General features: G+C 47.5%; 1 protein-coding gene and 1 long non-coding RNA gene across 4 annotated transcripts in view; one reads left to right on the forward strand and one right to left on the reverse strand.

Annotated features, from left to right (window-relative positions):
* Positions 1-8,098, forward strand: part of LOC123360899 — a 46,743-nt gene extending 38,645 nt beyond the window's left edge. For all 3 annotated transcript variants that reach the window (XR_006576090.1, XR_006576088.1, XR_006576089.1), the window contains one exon: positions 7,956-8,098. This is a non-coding gene — a long non-coding RNA (uncharacterized LOC123360899). The remainder of the gene's footprint in view (positions 1-7,955) is intronic.
* GAP43 (growth associated protein 43) overlaps positions 1-13,461 on the reverse strand; it is a 74,554-nt gene that overhangs the window by 47,003 nt on the left and 14,090 nt on the right. The window lies entirely within an intron of this gene.

The raw sequence follows: 13,461 nt of genomic DNA on the forward strand, positions 1-13,461 counted from the left end.
CTTGTCAGGAAGGATATTGATTTGGCTACTGATGTGTTAATGTGTGGCAGCTTCGGGCATTGCTGCTCCCTTCCCTTCCCCACTTCAGACAATAGATATGGGTAGCAAACTGCACTAGCCAGACATGGGACTCTCTTCTTGGAAGACAGGGGAGAGGAAAAGAAGGCAGCCTGCTGTCCAGTGAAGCAAACTTAGAGCATCTATAAAACCTTTTCTATTCCAAGTTATCCCAAAGGGACAGCAATGAGCTAGATACAAGGAATGCCGGGAGAGTGTAGGAATATGTTGCAGCCATTGCATGCTCAGTAGTAGCTCTCACGCAGTCTGAGGCCATGTCTACATTACCACTTTTGTCAGTATAACTTATGTCTCTCAGGGGTGTGGAAAAAACACACACCAGCGCGACATAATTTACACCAACAGAAGTGCCAGTGTGGACAATGCTATGTCCATGGGAGAGCTTCTCCCACCGGCATAGCTACTGCCGCTTGCGAAGGTGGTTTTATTCTGTCAATAGAAGAGCTCTCTCCCGCTGGCACAGAGCAGCTATATGAGAGATCTTACAGTGGTGGCTAGTGTAGCCACAGCCTCAGATGTTAGACCTTGCTCTGTAAAGGGAGAGGAGGGACTACTGGCCAGAGCAGCAGGTTTATTATCCCCTTTCTGTGCTCAGAGCGTGCCAAGGGATCTTTGGAGAACATACCAGAAAGGAGCAAAGGGAAATGTCAAGGTCTGTTTGCTTGGGAGGTATCTACTGAAATTCCCCATTCAATCCTTGGCCTTTCTCCCTCCTCTCGCTGAAGACTGTTAGCACTGCTGTGGGATGGGCTGAAGCAGGATGGGCCACACTGACACATGGAACCCTGCAGCGACAGTCACCACTAGGAAAGTGGCCCCGCATTGAGAGCAGCAGTGAGAGTCATGAGACCTGAGTCCTATTCCCAGCTCTGCCACTGACGCCCGGTGGGGCCTTGGTCAAGACACTTCCCCTCTGTGTGTCTCAGTTTCTCCACTTGTAAAAAGGATATAGTGATACTTATCTTTGTAAAGCATCTTGAGATCTATAGGTGAAAAGTGCTTTGCAAGTGCAAAATATTATCATGAGTATATTATTATTACACAACTAGGGCATCACACAGATCATGCTTCTCATGTGTCAGCTGAAGCCTGGTTGAGAGCAATTTCATGGTTACACAAGTGTCTCCTGTGCATTGCTGCACTGATGAACAAGACCACATCGTTCTGACACACCAATAATGCAGGAAGAAACTCTGTGGTATCCATAACTGCCCTCCTCTCTGCTCCCGGGGCAAGGGATTATAATAATGAATTTCTGCAATACTTTTCATCCCAAAGTGCTTTACAGACATTACAGATATAAAAAACTGCCTCACCCATGCCTGAAATGCAGCCACTTCTGGGGTTAACCACAGCAGCTGCTTAACAGTGCATAGCAACCTTACACCACAGTTTCAGACAGGACGTGAAGAAGACCACTGCATCCAATTAAAATTGCAGGGGGAACTGAAAGAGGCAAACTGTAATTACTCAGACTGGGATTTGGCCAGGACACCAAAGTTACCATCTCATTTCTTATGTGGGATCTTTAGTTATACCCTGTGAAAGAGCACAGTGCCCCAGCACCTCTCTGGCACACAGGTGTCTGTACTGACTCAGAGAGAAAAGCACCATCCCCACACTGCAGCACCTAGGTACAACCTGCACATCTCCCATCCAAATACAGGCAGGGCCCAAGCCTGCTTAGCTTATGATAGCCCCTCCCCAAATCTGACCCCCTTCATTCACTAAAAGATCACCCTCATTTTCTCTCTGAAAAGTTGATGTGCATGTGCTTTGAGATCCTGCAGCAGATCCTGTTGGCCTTGCACCTATGGATTCCTGCTCCCTGAGGCACATGGCTCACACCCTTGATATAGACTCCAGCTCCCTACGGGGCCTGCCTGGCTCTTTTGGCAGCCTCGGGGTATTGCAGGTGGGAGCAAGCCGCCTCCCAGCCTGGGTAAACAGACTTGCATTCCTGGGGCTCGAGCTAGCATGCTAAAAATTGCTGTGTGGACGTTGTGGCTCAGGCTTGACGCCCTGGGTCTGAGCTTGGGTGTCTAGCCCAAGTCTCCTCCAGAGTTGCAACGGGCCACACAGCTATTTTTAGCTTGCTAGCTTGCATGAAGCTAACACAAGTCTGTCTACCAGGGTTGGGAGGCTCGCTCCCAGCTATGGTGCAGACATACCCTTTGAGCACAAGCTCTGCCTCCCTGCTGGTCGGGGCTGGCCTGCCTGGCACAGCTTCTAGCTCCTTGGGGCCTGGTTGGCCCAGTTGGCACCAGTTCTGGCTCCTGTGGACTAGGGGCTGGCCTTGTTGGTACAGGCTCAGGATGCTGGTGCCAAAGTGGCGTCAAGAGTTTAGGTTCTGATTCCTGGGGCCTGATAGGGCAGCTGGCATCCCTGGTTCATGCTCTGGCTCCTGGTGCCCAGCTGGCCCTGGACTGATACAGAGACGGGCTCCATGGTCACACATACTATTATGCATATCGCTTGACCCAGCAGATCCCGACACTCTGGCTGTGGAAGGCTTCCCCTACAGGTGTCCAGACACGGTGGCAGAAAGGGCGTTGACTCAACACGGCACTTGAATGAAGTCCCTGTGAGCAGGGAGGGCAGGACACAACCCTGTCTCGTGTATCTGACTTTTCCCCAGCAGCAGCACGTCTTGGATGCCAGAGTCCCATATGCCACCATTTTTGTGAAATCACTCTCGGCCTACACTTCTGATGTTTTTAACTGCACATAGAGGGAAAATATCCCCCCCCGCGTGCACGCACACACACACACACACACACACATTACTTTCCCATCCCTCAACTCTGTCCAAGAAGTGAGGGAGGGCTGTACACCCAAAATAGCCTCTCTGCTTGGTCACCAGTGTGTGGGAGAAAGATGGGAGTAAAATCTACTCTAGATATCCAGGATATTAGATTTTTAAGTGATAATGGCTCCTGGTCCCTAGCCGTGGCACAATAACTCTCTCACTGGAAAGCATAGCCCTTTAAGAGAGCTAAGAATGGGAGACTACGCTTTTTGCTAGCTCATTTCATGATCATGTGGCAAAGAGAGAAGCTCCCTGCTCCCAAGATGTGCAGACACACACCACTGTGATCTGCTGGGTAAGGCTCACTGGACAGGAGAACTGAAGTTGAAAAGGTTTTTGAGTGGAGCCCACGCACCTTTTGCACCAAAAGTTGTCCAAATAAAATGGAGACTTTCATTTGAGAAGCAGGTGTGTCCATGTGCTACTGGAGAGTCAGGGCTAAATTCAACACTGGCTGGTGTAAGTGGGTGCAGCTCCATTTATTTCAATGCCCTCTTTTTCCACTGGAGAGCCTGTAGGTGCCTAGTGGCCAGTTGCTCCCACACAATTTGGAGAGGGCACGGCAATTCTCATCCCTTTACTAATGGGGAGACACAAAGCACAAGCTAAATGAGCACCTCACCTACACGGCCTTGGCTCCACTAGCAGCGGACAGATAGCACAGGAGTATCCATGGCCTCTGCTCTCAGCACCTTCCCATCCCCACCAACCACATCCTTGTGGCATTCTCCTTTGTGATGTCTGGCAATGAGGCAAATGACAGCAACTAGGGAAGCCAATGGGATGAAAATAGGAACAGCCATCTGAGCAGAGGACAAACCTGTAGAGAAAAAGTCACTCAAATACCGTGGAGGTTAGTGCAGTAAGAGAAGCTATCAGAATACAATAGACATACACCACCTGACAGAAGTTGGCTTTTGGTTAAAATTAAGAAAGGAAACAAAACAAACACTGGTTATTAAAGATTCCTCTTAATGGCAAAGGAGCGACGAGCTCTAACCACGGGTGTCTGCATTTACACCACTAACACTAGAAGAACTCAGACAAAAATTCAGGGCTACATGCTCTCAAGAACTTTCCTGAAAGAACCAAGATGAGATCGAGTCGGGATGATGAGAACAAAACTGATTCTGCTAACTCCTCCTGCATTCTGCCGCAGTTTAACCTGAAAACCCGAAGATCACACAACCAGTTTCTCCCTCCCAGCATTCACCAATCAGGACTGAGTATGCTTTCATAGTTATGGTAAAGAACTTGGAGTCACAAGATCTAGGCCAGTGGTTCTCAAACTATTGTACTGGTGACCCCTTTCACATAGCAAGCCTCTGAGTACGACACCCCCCCCTTATAAATTAAAAACACATTTTTATATATTTAACACCATTATAAATGCTAGAGGCAAAGCGGGGTTTGGAGTGGAGGCTGACAGCTTGTGACCCCCCATGTAATAACCTCATGACCCCCTGAGGGGTCCCGACCCCCAGTTTGAGAACCCCTGATCTAGGTTCTAATTCCTGGCTCTGCCATGGATATCCTGAGTGACCCTGACAGAGTCACTTTGCTCCTCTCTGCCTCTGCTGTCTCATCCTACCTCACAGTGGGACTCTAAAGCTAGACTCCTTAATGCTTGTGGAGGGTTTTGAGATCCTTAACTGGAAGGTTCTGTAGTAGGACAAGGTAGAGTACAATACTCTCCGGCCCCTTTCCTGCCTATCAGTGTATCAGGGTATGAAATCACTGAGAGGAGGTGTGTTTGTAAGATCTATGTCTCTAGTAAGGACTTTGGAAGGGATAAAATAGAGCAATCCCCCCCCACTAAAGAATCCATCACAGGTTACCCAAGAGAACCAGGGCTTGATTTTCTCTTGTCCCTTAGCTAGTTTATGCTGCTCCAGTGCTTTAAAGGGACCATGAAACGGATGAACCTGGCTACCTGCTGCAGGGGTAATCCCTGAGGGCAGAGAACCAGTGTGACAGTGTTATGCCACACCCCTCTCATAGCCCTTTACGTAGAGGGGATGGCCAGAGGAAAGCAGGGGTTGGCCCAAGTACAGCAGAGCTCTGTCTATTCTTGGCTGCTGGAACAACCCTTTGTGGCCACAGGCAGCTGAATGGGAGTTCGAACAGCCTCAGGGCTGGCCCTGTAATATGGGAAATGCAAATGTGGCTTTAAGCCATCCTCGCTCCCACTCTGTTCCGGCAGGGAGCACACAGCTCAGCCAAAAATGCTAACTGGACCTGCAGTGTAGGCTGGGACAGGACACTTTGGTGGCTCTGCAAAGTCAGATCTAAAGGGAGGCGTTAAATAGAGCAGCTAATGAAAGGACCTGAAGTATATTAATTTAAGGCTCACAGTAGCCTGATGCACATCAGCCCACCTCTAACCACTGCTACACTCTTCCAGAAGTCCCACCTAAGCTCCCTACTTAGTGCCTCTTTGCTTTCTAATTTTTCTGCTCTTTGCTCACGGGGCTTCCACCTCCAAATTGTTATTAAAACAGGGCTTGAGTTGGCGCTGAACACCTCAGGCGTAAACTCAATTCTCCTGGCTTTTGTCCAGCCTCCAATCAGCAAGCATTATAGTAGCTTCAAAGTGAGTTCTACTGCCACGTGTTCTTCCCAGACAGATTAGATAGACAGAGATCCATCTGATGCATTTATAACACACCCATCACTGAAGTATATAGGTGCCATCAAAACAGTCTCTTTAGGGTGCTTTGTCCAGCGTCTCTTGCTGAGTTAGCAGAAGAAACCCAGCAGACGGGGTTCTCTGGATGGAATATGTGAACGGTGTACGATGCATGAAACTTTTTCCATTTCTTTCTAGTATACTTTGGAGATGGGGGCAAGTTTTCATCTTGACCAAGCAGAAGGTGTGGGGTTTGGAAATAGGGTCCTTCGCTACCTGACATTCAGTACACAGCCACAAAGAGAAAGTGCCAAGAGGGGTGAACAAGAACATCGCTATTTAGAAGCTGCAGTAATTCGCTTGGGAGCAACTGCTAGTGAAGGATTGACACACCACAGACTGTGAACAACCATTGTAGATCCTTTTGGATTGGAATGGACTCTTTTTTGGGGTCATCCAGGACTGATTTCATTGCTCTTAAGCCCTCCCTGATAGATGGGTATCCTGTCTCAGTCTTGGGGCTCTCCAGAAATGGTGATTCCACAGCTTCCTGTGGCAGCTTATTTCATTATGGAACTAAATATACCCAGCTGCAGCTTAAGCCTGTCCATTCCTTCTTCTTCTGTCCTAGGTACCTAGTGAGAACAGTTGGTCTCTGACCTCTTGGTAACATCCCTTCATATATCTGTAGCCCTCATTTCTCACATCAGTCTTCTCTCCTCCAAACTGATCATACCCTGCTCCCTTAACCTCTCCTCAGAGCTCTTATTTCATTTCCTGGAGTCCTATTTTGTTATACTGAGAAATGACTAAATGTCTTCCCAGTTTCCATGAATAGCAAAACACACCATACTAACAATAATAATAATTAGCCATGTCGCCAAAAATAGACCAATGTGTGGAACTGACTCTCAAAGGCAGCCGGGGAAGCTGCAACCATGAACATAGATGGTGAAGAAATTAACTAAGCACCTGGAGAGAAAAGATTTCAGAGAATTCATAAGTGGAGCAGCGTGCCATAGATGGATGACCATCCCTCCTCATTGTCACATAACAGTCCTGAGTTTGACTGCCCTGTGTCTTGTCTGCTGTCCAGCCTCCTGAAAGGTATTCAGAACATTAAGGAGCTCTCTGAGGACATTAAACGTGGGGATGGCTCAACAAGGCTAGGTCAAATAAGATCTGGTGGAAGGAAGTCAACCACTTTTCTGAGGTTCCAATATGTCTGACTAACTGTTTGCACCAGGGTCCTCTTATCTTTAATTTTCACATGGCTCTGAGCTTTCAGGTCCAGATGGAAGGAGATTACTGTGGGGTAAGCCGAGCTTGTGATGATTTACCATGTTGGCGTTATTACTGGTGTTTTTACTACTACATCTTGGTAGCATTACCGTGGTGACATCCAGAGATGAAGCAATGAAACAAGCAACGGCAACTGGAAAAGCCAATGGGGTGGTGTGAGACACAAAAACAAACTGCATGAGCAGGATACAAGCTTGCAGAGGAAAAGGCACTCACATACCCCAGAGGTCAGCCCGGCTTATTTATGTATTATCATCATCATCATCATTATTATTATGGTAGCACTCACAATGTGCTAGATACTTTCCAAAAAGAAATGAAGTTCCTGCTCTAACTTCTGCTCTCAGAGGTAGCATCAGGACAAGGCTGGTTCTTACCAGCCCAATTTTCTTGACCCAAGAGAATAACAATCCCTAATACGTTCCCAGATAAATAATCCGAGTTGAATAAATAATTGGTAGAGCTAATCAAATGATGCAAAAGTTGTGACTTGCAAATTAATATGTACGCCCTCATCACTATTATTTGGCCTGGACATATTATTAGGTGCATGCCAGTATTTCGATAACCATCGGTTTCTCCATGAATATGCTTATCAATCCCATAAGTATCATACATTTTAACTCAAATGATTATTGGTCTGAAAATTCATATAGGAAAGTACACCATTTGTTACTTCCTATTAGCCATTCTTTATCCACCGTTCTCCTATCCACTCAATAATCAGAAATAATGCCACGTGAGTGTCACGAACCAAGCACCAGTAACAGTGAATATTAGACAGTGAACAATTTGCAAGTAACCCATAGCCTGACATCTGTCTGCATAAACAATTTGCTGAATACTTATGAATAATGAAATCAGGGTTGATCTGCAAACAGAAAAAAGGGCTAAATTCACCAAGTATCACTTGATCAGTTCCAGTGCGAGCAAGGAACATGTTCACAAACTCTTTTAGAATTCTTTCAAACAAGTACCTTCCTCAGTGGTTTTGGATATTGACTAACCATAACTGGTATCTATGAAGAGTTAAAGCAAACCTGGAGAAAAAAACCCTGTTGATATTTTAAGTTAAGTAACAATTTGATCTCTGTAGAATTAATATGAGCTTTCACTTATTTTTTCTTTTGGTTACAGAAGCCATTGATGATTTGAAGGCACAAGGAAATGTAACAGTCCTCTGCACTGTTATGCCCTCTTCCAACTGAGATTCTCAAAGCACTTTACAAACATAAATCAGTTGCTTATAACTTTACCCAACTCTGAGTGTTCAGGCTAAAGTTTTCCATCCCAGGTGTCTCACTCAAGGCTGAATACATTTGGAAAATTTTCAGCCAAAAGTGTTGGGCTGTTTCTGAGAACGAGGTTAGGGGAAAAGATGTTGTTTTGCCCACCTTAAAAAAAATTCTGGTGACCTTTTATTTGAGAAGCTCTGGTGCCTTCGTGCTTTGGAAAAGGGACTTGAGATTTGGTGGGAGGGAGTGGCCCTTATGGCAGGGATGTGCCTTTTGCAACTCCTGTGAAAATCTATCCAAATGTGGTCAAATTATAAGCCACTGAAAAATCACAGTTCACACACATTCATGTGCATGCTCATTAGAGAACTGTTAGAACTCTGAAGCTAAATTCTCCAAACATTCCTTCTGCACTGGGCATGCCCCAGCCCAGGGACACACAGGACTTCCCCTGCAACTGCAGCTCTGGGCTGGTGCAGGCAGAGGCAGATTATGGTTTTGTGGGGCCCTAGGCCAGGAAAAATGGGGGGGAGCCCTCCCTCCCCTTTTTCCTGCAGTCCTCACCCCACTCCCCTCAATCCTGCCAGGGAACGGGGTTAGGGTGTGGGGGCTTGCCCTGCTCCCCCCGCCCAGTGCCCCAATGGCCAGGGTTCCGGGGCATGGACCCCATTGGTCCAGTGACTAATCTGCCACTGGTTGTGGACTGAGACTGGCTGAGTGAGAAGAATTGGACTGGAATGAAGAGCCAGTGGTGGGGAAGAGACAGGACTGGGGCAGGTTGGAGGGGCTGGAGAAGAAGGGATCAAGCTTGTGGCTACAGGAAGAAGGATCTGCCCAATAGAACACACTCCCCACCAGAGCCTGGAATGGAATCACAGGTGCCAACTTCTCATGGCGCCAGTGGGTGCTCGCGTCCCCCGGCCCCGCCCTGACTCCACCCCTGCCCCACCCCTGTCCCGCCCCCCATTCCAACCCCTTCCCCAAATTCCCCATCCCAACTCCGCTCCCTCCCTGCCCTTATTGGACCCCTCCCCAAATCCCCATCCCGGCCCTTCCTCCTCCCCTAAGCATGCCGTGCTCCCCCTCCTCCCCCTCCCTCCCAGGCTTGCCACACAAAACAGTTGTTTCGCGGCATCAAGCGCGGGGAGCCAGGGGGAAAAAGCAGTTACATGTCATGCTCAGGGGAGGAGGCAAAGCGGAGGTGAGCTGGGGGAGGGGGTGGGGCAGGGAGCTGCCAGTGGGTGCAGAGCACCCACCAATTTTTCCCCATGGGTGCTCCAGGGCTGTTGGAGTTGGTGCCTATGAATGGAATCCAGATTCCTGAGTCTCCCTGTTGCTCTGCTGTCAGCAAATATCTGTGAAACCCACTGGCAAAGTAGGTGTATTGTTGCTGGTCTCCATAGAGGATGACAACATACTGCTGCTATCAGTTATGCTATTAGCTCAAGTGGCAGACTGGGGTTGGCTTTTATAGCTTGTCTATATGAATTAATTTGTGGCAAGTTAGGGTGTAAATCTAGCCTGCCACTCACTAGCCGTCCACGTAGATTCTGCTGACATGGACTAAGTTTCTTAGTGTGCTTTAATCTACTCTCACTTCAAAGTGAGGTGGATCAAAGCACACTAGGGAACTGTTAGGGTGTCCACATGGAGACTTAGTGCTTGGCAGGCTAGTGAGAGGTAGATTTTCATCCCAGTTTGCCACAAACTACATGTTCACGTAAACAAGGAGTCCGGTGGCACCTTAAAGACTAACAGATTTATTTGGGCATAAGCTTTCATGGGTAAAAAACCTCACTTCAGTTTATGACCAAATAAATCTGTTAGTCTTTAAGGTGCCACTGGACTCCTTGTTGTTTTTGTGGATACAGACTAACACAGCTACCCCCTGATACTTGACACCATGTTCACGTAGACAGCCTTAAAGGTTCCAACACCGCTGATGACTCATGTGGGAAAATATGATGCCACATGATGGAATTTTGGGGGGGAGGGGTTCTGTTTTTTTGTTTTTTTTTTAATACCTAGGAAATTACATACACAAAAACTAGGTTAAATGAACATTATTACGACTGCAAAGTGAAGCACTCAGAAGTTAGGAAATGCCACAGTTAAGGTTGCCTGTGTGGCTTTAATTTGGGCTCCTTGTGCATATGGATTATGCTCAGAGCTGTGCAGAGAATGGAAATTCCATCATGTGCAGGATTTTGAAGTTTGGTTTTGGCTCAATTAGTTACTAACCCTGAACATTTCAAAATTCTCCATGAAAGAAAATCCCGCCCCCCCAAAAATATATATAGTTTGGATTGACCAAAATGTTTTGTTTTGACATCAAAACACTACATTTTGGTTTTGTCTATATTATAATACATAATACATTTTAAAAAAATCAAAATGAAAAGTTCTTTTGAAATTAAAATGTTGGAATTCAGAAAATGGCAGAATAGGATGGAACTGCATTTTCTGACAGAAAACTATTTCATCAAAGTTTTTCCAACCAGCTCTGATTATGGTACAGTCTTTAATTACATGACCACATACTGTTTTGTCCACAAGACCCCTGCCTCATTAAATGCTCGGAACAGATATGCTCTGGGAATGAATCAGGTTTGTAGGAGGCTTGTTTCTGTTGGGTCTTGCTTCACTTGTTGCAGAAGTTGAAAGATTTGTGGCTATGGGATGGGCGAAGCTATAGCCCAGAACAAAAGGTCTGCCCCCTCAACCAAGGGAGAGGAACCAGTGAACCAAGGTCACAACTGAAATCTGGGGCAACAAGGGATAAAAGCAGGAACACAAGTGAAGGTCAAAGATCAAAGGTTAAAAATCAGGGAACCAGAAGGGGACCTAAGCAGAGAAACCATGACAATGCCCGCAGCTTCTCAAAGGCATGTAAGGGTCAGTGGACTCCACCCAGAGGAACTCTGATCAGAGGTGTGACTTAACAAGGGACTGGCACTCAGGATGGAAGATGCTCTTGGCTGTGCCTGAAACCAGGAAGCACTTGGAGCCAAGTACCTAGAAAAGGGTCTACAGTCTGGTGGTTCAATGACCATGCTTCTACTCTGAGTGCAGGCTGAAGGGCAGACTCATGTGCAAGACTTTGGAGACTAGGGGACTAGACCTGGGAGGGAAAATGTCAAAGAGTGAGTCTCCCTGTCAGTAGAGAAAGGTTCGAACCATAGCACAGAGCACAGGAAGAGCAGCAAGGTGAACCCTAGCAGGAGACTCAGTGCATAGTATTTGGCATCAGGGAAAGACTGAGAGTGCACCGAGAAGGCCCTCCAGGGTGTAGAGTGGACACATAGCTGCACTGCCATGCTACTGGTGCCTCAGGGCTACTGTAGCCTCTATGGTCAGTGTCCTCCCCATTAGTGGGGGAAAACAGCCAGTGGATCCATGTAATTGTGGATTGCCTAATCCCACTCTTCTTCCAGCTGCGATCTGTGCTCCCCACAAATCGCCCCCTACACTGAGGTACAGTAAACCCTCCTGTGGTGTGCACAGGAGCAGGGTTTGCCCCAAACAGCCTACTTCAGACTCACTTTGTAACTGGGCCCGCACATCCTAAAATGACAGGCTCCCTGTTTCTATGTTTAAATAGCACAGCAGAAAGCCTTTCCCTCCAAACTTGGTGGTAGATCCTCTCTTTGGGCCACCTACACCCCAGCCTCTGGCTGTAATAAACATTTTACCCTACCAGTTAAGTTTAACAAGTTTGGGGCAGCACAGAGGTCTGTGAGCAAAACTGTTGAGCCGGAGTTGGAAGGTGGCCAGCTGCTCAGAAGTCATGCTGCAGTCCCTGGGCCTGACCCAGCCTGTCCAACTTCAGCCTTTTATAATATTAAATCATATGGAAAAATACTTTTCTCTCTGCTCAGACTGCTGCTGGTACAAGACCTCTTCATTTTGTGATCTGATACTAGAACGGCATTCTTAAGATTCTCTAAGCACTCCATTTCCTATATAAAACAATAGTAATGGGATACTCTGTTATAATCTCAAATATGGGGAAATGTAATCCTTTCCCAGGCTGGATCACACTTACTGATTGAAGCACTTGTGAGACTTTATACCCAACTTGACAGTATTTTTCTGTTTGTAAGTATGTCGGTATCTAACACAATAATTTTGGAATGCTGTATCCAATACATTTCAAACTTCCAGGGAATATTCTATGCATCAAGGAACAGATTATTGATTTAGGGAAAATCAAGATGGGGGAAACGGGGGGCATATGGAGCCCCAGCCATCTGATTAGCACAGCCACATCTTCAAACACTTCTGCAATGGTGTATAGATCAAACAAGTGTTTTGACTGGACCCACTAATGCCTTCCAGCATAACAACATCCCATCTCAACTCTGCTCAACCTCCTAATAGTTTAACAAGTTGACACCCTGAATGATTTATTATCCAGAGAGAAAGAATAATAATGGTGAAGGGATGGTGAAAAGGGGGTCTGCATACAGCCCCTGGAACATGGCGGAGAATAGGGGACAGGGGAATGGGACACAGAATCCCTGGTGTAGGTGGGGGAAGTTGGGGGACTCTAGTATTGGGTGAGGGGGAAATGGGCATACAGATCTTCTAGCATGGGGGAAAAGTGGGGGAATGGGTGGCAGACAGAGCCCCTGGCATGGGAGGGGAAGGGGAAGTGGGAGTAAGGGGTAAGGTAGGTTCATATACAGCCCCTGTGATGGGGAAGATTGGGAAACCTGGTGGGGGGTGGGGAAATAGGGGTATACACAGAGCCCCTAACATGGGTCGAAGAGTGGGAGGCTCTGGAAGGGAAGCCACACAGAGCCCCTGTCAAGGAGTAGGAATGTGGGAACTGGGGAGATGAGAGACAAGGCACACAGAGCTCCTGGAGAGGGGAGAGTGGGGGACCCTGGAATGGTGGCACTCAGGTTGCAGGGGAGTTTGGGGAAATCGGGTGTGGGGGAAGAGGAGCCTCCAAGAGCCCCTGAAAAGGAAAGGAATGGAGGGGAAATGGGAATGTGTTGCACACAAACCCACTGGTATGGGGGGAGTGAAGGAGGGGCCTGGGTATGGGAGGAGGAGGGAATGGGGGGCACAGCCCATACCAAGGGCAGACTATGGGGGGACTGTGGAGGGCCACTCTCAGAAAATGAATCCAAAGGGCTTCTGCTGAACTTTTCGGGAAACACGGCAGTAAGCTCAGTCAGTGAGTTAGAAGCAATAGCATGTGACTTCAGTTGTGTGACTTCAGCCATGTGACTAATCTCACCATTGACCAACATTGACATGTCTGAAGAGAAGTCCAGGCCACCACCAGAACCACGGCAGCAGATGCCAAACACAGCCGAGAGCTGGACTTGGCACACCGTATTCGCACCGTACACAGACTGCAGCGGGGGCAGTTTGGATTCTGACCCAGTCTGTTGCCA

This window comes from Mauremys mutica, chromosome 1 (assembly GCF_020497125.1).
Source record: "Mauremys mutica isolate MM-2020 ecotype Southern chromosome 1, ASM2049712v1, whole genome shotgun sequence".
Taxonomy (NCBI): domain Eukaryota; kingdom Metazoa; phylum Chordata; order Testudines; family Geoemydidae; genus Mauremys; species Mauremys mutica.